General features: G+C 50.2%; 1 protein-coding gene across 1 annotated transcript in view; it reads left to right on the forward strand.

Moving 5' to 3' along the window:
- Positions 1 to 157, forward strand: part of LOC139424125 (UPF0764 protein C16orf89 homolog) — a 4,278-nt gene extending 4,121 nt beyond the window's left edge. Inside the window, exon 7 of the mRNA XM_071175823.1 lies at positions 1 to 157. This exon is cut by the window's left edge and continues 149 nt beyond it. The gene's annotated coding sequence lies outside the window, so the exon portion shown is untranslated.
- The last annotated feature ends 4,490 nt before the right edge of the window (positions 158 to 4,647 follow it).

Raw genomic sequence — 4,647 nt, forward strand, 5'->3', positions numbered from 1 at the left:
TGTGACCCTTCACCTGAATGTCAACCACCCTTCACCTGGCTGTGTGACCCTTCACCTGGATGTGTGACCCTTCACCTGAATGTCAACCACCCTTCACCTGGCTGTGTGACCCTTCACCTGGATGTGTGACCCTTCACCTGAATGTCAACCACCCTTCACCTGGCTGTGTGACCCTTCACCTGGATGTGTGACCCTTCACCTGAATGTGTGACCCTTCACCTGAATGTGTGACCCTTCACCTGAACGTGTGACCCTTCACCTGGATATGTGACCCTTCACCTGAATGTCAACCACCCTTCACCTGGCTGTGTGACCCTTCACCTGGCTCTGTGACCCTTCACCTGGATGTGTGACCCTTCACCTGGCTGTGTGACCCTTCACCTGGCTGTGTGACCCTTCACCTGGCTGTGTGACCCTTCACCTGGCTGTGTGACCCTTCACCTGGCTGTGTGACCCTTCACCTGGCTGTGTGACCCTTCACCTGGCTGTGTGACCCTTCACCTGGATGTGTGACCCTTCACCTGGATGTGTGACCCTTCACCTGGACATGTGTCCCAAATAGCACCCAATTCTTTACTTATACCACTACCTCTGACCAGGCAAACCCATAGGGCTCTGGTGAAAAGTAGTGCACTATGTAGGGCAGTGTGTATCCATCCTCTCTTGGGGACACCCAGTCGTTCTATGGGTTTCATCTATTCCACAGCACCAAGGGTGGAAACCACTTAACTAGAACTTTAAAGTCATTTTACTTTCAGTCGTTTTTGGAGGAATCTGTACTTTACTATTTATATTTTTGACAACTTTTACTTTTATTTCACTTCGTTCCTAAAGAAAATAAATGCACTTTTTCCTCCCAACATTTTCCCCGACACCCAAAAGTACTCGTTACATTTTGAATGCTTTAGCAGGACAGGAAAATGGTCAAATTCACGCACTTATCAATATAATAACATCCCTGGTCATCTCTACTGCCTCTGATCTGGAGGACTCACTAAACAGAGAACATCCCTGGTCATCTCTACTGCCTCTGATCTGGAGGACTCACTAAACAGAGAACATCCCTGGTCATCCCTACTGCCTCTGGTCTGGAGGACTCACTAAACAGAGAACATCCCTGGTCATCCCTACTGCCTCTGGTCTGGAGGACTCACTAAACAGAGAACATCCCTGGTCATCCCTACTGCCTCTGATCTGGCAGACTCACTAAACAGAGAACATCCCTGGTCATCCCTACTGCCTCTGGTCTGGAGGACTCACTAAACAGAGAACATCCCTGATCATCCCTACTGCCTCTGATCTGGGGGACTCACTAAACAGAGAACATCCCTGGTCATCCCTACTGCCTCTGATCTGGGGGACTCACTAAACAGAGAACATCCCTGATCATCCCTACTGCCTCTGATCTGGGGGACTCACTAAACAGAGAACATCCCTGGTCATCCCTACTGCCTCTGATCTGGGGGACTCACTAAACAGAGAACATCCCTGGTCATCTCTACTGCCTCTGATCTGGCAGACTCACTAAACAGAGAACATCCCTGGTCATCCCTACTGCCTCTGATCTGGCAGACTCACTAAACAGAGAACATCCCTGGTCATCCCTAATGCCTCTGATCTGGCAGACTCACTAAACAGAGAACATCCCTGGTCATCCCTACTGCCTCTGATCTGGCAGACTCACTAAACAGAGAACATCCCTGGTCATCCCTACTGCCTCTGATCTGGCAGACTCACTAAACAGAGAACATCCTTGGTCATCCCTACTGCCTCTGATCTGGTGGACTCACTAAACAGAGAACATCCCTGGTCATCCCTACTGCCTCTTATCTGGTGGACTCACTAAACAGAGAACATCCCTGGTCATCCCTACTGCCTCTGGTCTGGAGGACTCACTAAACAGAGAACATCCCTGGTCATCCCTACTGCCTCTGATCTGGAGGACTCACTAAACAGAGAACATCCCTGGTCATCCCTACTGCCTCTGATCTGGAGGACTCACTAAACAGAGAACATCCCTGGTCATCCCTACTGCCTCTGATCTGGAGGACTCACTAAACAGAGAACATCCCTGGTCATCCCTACTGCCTCTGATCTGGAGGACTCACTAAACAGAGAACATCCCTGGTCATCCCTACTGCCTCTGATCTGGAGGACTCACTAAACAGAGAACATCCCTGGTCATCCCTACTGCCTCTGATCTGGAGGACTCACTAAACAGAGAACATCCCTGGTCATCCCTACTGCCTCTGATCTGGAGGACTCACTAAACAGAGAACATCCCTGGTCATCCCTACTGCCTCTGATCTGGAGGACTCACTAAACAGAGAACATCCCTGGTCATCCCTACTGCCTCTGATCTGGAGGACTCACTAAACAGAGAACATCCCTGGTCATCCCTACTGCCTCTGATCTAGTAGACTCACTAAACAGAGAACATCCCTGGTCATCCCTACTGCCTCTGATCTGGAGGACTCACTAAACAGAGAACATCCCTGGTCATCCCTACTGCCTCTGATCTGGAGGACTCACTAAACAGAGAACATCCCTGGTCATCCCTACTGCCTCTGATCTGGGGGACTCACTAAACAGAGAACATCCCTGGTCGTCCCTACTGCCTCTTATCTGGCAGACTCACTAAACAGAGAACATCCCTGGTCCTCCCTACTGCCTCTGATCTGGCAGACTCACTAAACAGAGAACATCCCTGGTCATCCCTACTGCCTCTTATCTGGCAGACTCACTAAACAGAGAACATCCCTGGTCATCCCTACTGCCTCTGATCTGGCAGACTCACTAAACAGAGAACATCCCTGGTCATCCCTACTGCCTCTGATCTGGAGGACTCACTAAACAGAGAACATCCCTGGTCATCCCTACTGCCTCTGATCTGGCAGACTCACTAAACAGAGAACATCCCTGGTCATCCCTACTGCCTCTTATCTGGCAGACTCACTAAACAGAGAACATCCTTGGTCATCCCTACTGCCTCTGATCTGGAGGACTCACTAAACAGAGAACATCCCTGGTCATCCCTACTGCCTCTGATCTGAAGGACTCACTAAACAGAGAACATCCCTGGTCATCCCTACTGCCTCTGATCTAGTAGACTCACTAAACAGAGAACATCCCTGGTCATCCCTACTGCCTCTGATCTGAAGGACTCACTAAACAGAGAACATCCCTGGTCATCCCTACTGCCTCTGATCTGGAGGACTCACTAAACATAGAACATCCCTGGTCATCCCTACTGCCTCTTATCTGGCAGACTCACTAAACAGAGAACATCCCTGGTCATCCCTACTGCCTCTGATCTGGAGGACTCACTAAACAGAGAACATCCCTGGTCATCCCTACTGCCTCTGATCTGGAGGACTCACTAAACAGAGAACATCCCTGGTCATCCCTACTGCCTCTGATCTGGAGGACTCACTAAACAGAGAACATCCCTGGTCATCCCTACTGCCTCTGATCTGGAGGACTCACTAAACAGAGAACATCCCTGATCATCCCTACTGCCTCTGATCTGGCAGACTCACTAAACAGAGAACATCCCATGTCATCCCTACTGCCTCTGAGCTGGAGGACTCACTAAACAGAGAACATCCCTGGTCATCCCTACTAGCCTCTGATCTGGCAGACTCACTAAACAGAGAACATCCCTGGTCATCTCTACTGCCTCTTATCTGGCAGACTCACTAAACAGAGAACATCCCTGGTCATCCCTACTGCCTCTGATCTGGAGGACTCACTAAACAGAGAACATCCCTGGTCATCCCTACTGCCTCTGATCTGGAGGACTCACTAAACAGAGAACATCCCTGGTCATCCCTACTGCCTCTGATCTGGAGGACTCACTAAACAGAGAACATCCCTGGTCATCCCTACTGCCTCTGATCTGGAGGACTCACTAAACAGAGAACATCCCTGGTCATCCCTACTGCCTCTGATCTGGAGGACTCACTAAACAGAGAACATCCCTGGTCATCCCTACTGCCTCTGATCTGGAGGACTCACTAAACAGAGAACATCCCTGGTCATCCCTACTGCCTCTGATCTGGAGGACTCACTAAACAGAGAACATCCCTGGTCATCCCTACTGCCTCTGATCTGGCAGACTCACTAAACAGAGAACATCCCTGGTCATCCCTACTGCCTCTGATCTGGCAGACTCACTAAACAGAGAACATCCCTGATCATCCCTACTGCCTCTGATCTGGCAGACTCACTAAACAGAGAACATCCCTGGTCATCCCTACTGCCTCTGGTCTGGAGGACTCACTAAACAGAGAACATCCTTGGTCATCCCTACTGCCTCTGATCTGGAGGACTCACTAAACAGAGAACATCCCTGGTCATCCCTACTGCCTCTGATCTGGAGGACTCACTAAACAGAGAACATCCCTGGTCATCCCTACTGCCTCTGATCTGGCAGACTCACTAAACAGAGAACATCCCTGGTCATCCCTACTGCCTCTGATCTGGCAGACTCACTAAACAGAGAACATCCCTGATCATCCCTACTGCCTCTGATCTGGCAGACTCACTAAACAGAGAACATCCCTGGTCATCCCTACTGCCTCTGGTCTGGAGGACTCACTAAACAGAGAACATCCTTGGTCATCCCTACTGCCTCTGATCTGGTAG

This window comes from Oncorhynchus clarkii, chromosome 13, assembly GCF_045791955.1.
Source record: "Oncorhynchus clarkii lewisi isolate Uvic-CL-2024 chromosome 13, UVic_Ocla_1.0, whole genome shotgun sequence".
NCBI lineage: Eukaryota > Metazoa > Chordata > Actinopteri > Salmoniformes > Salmonidae > Oncorhynchus > Oncorhynchus clarkii.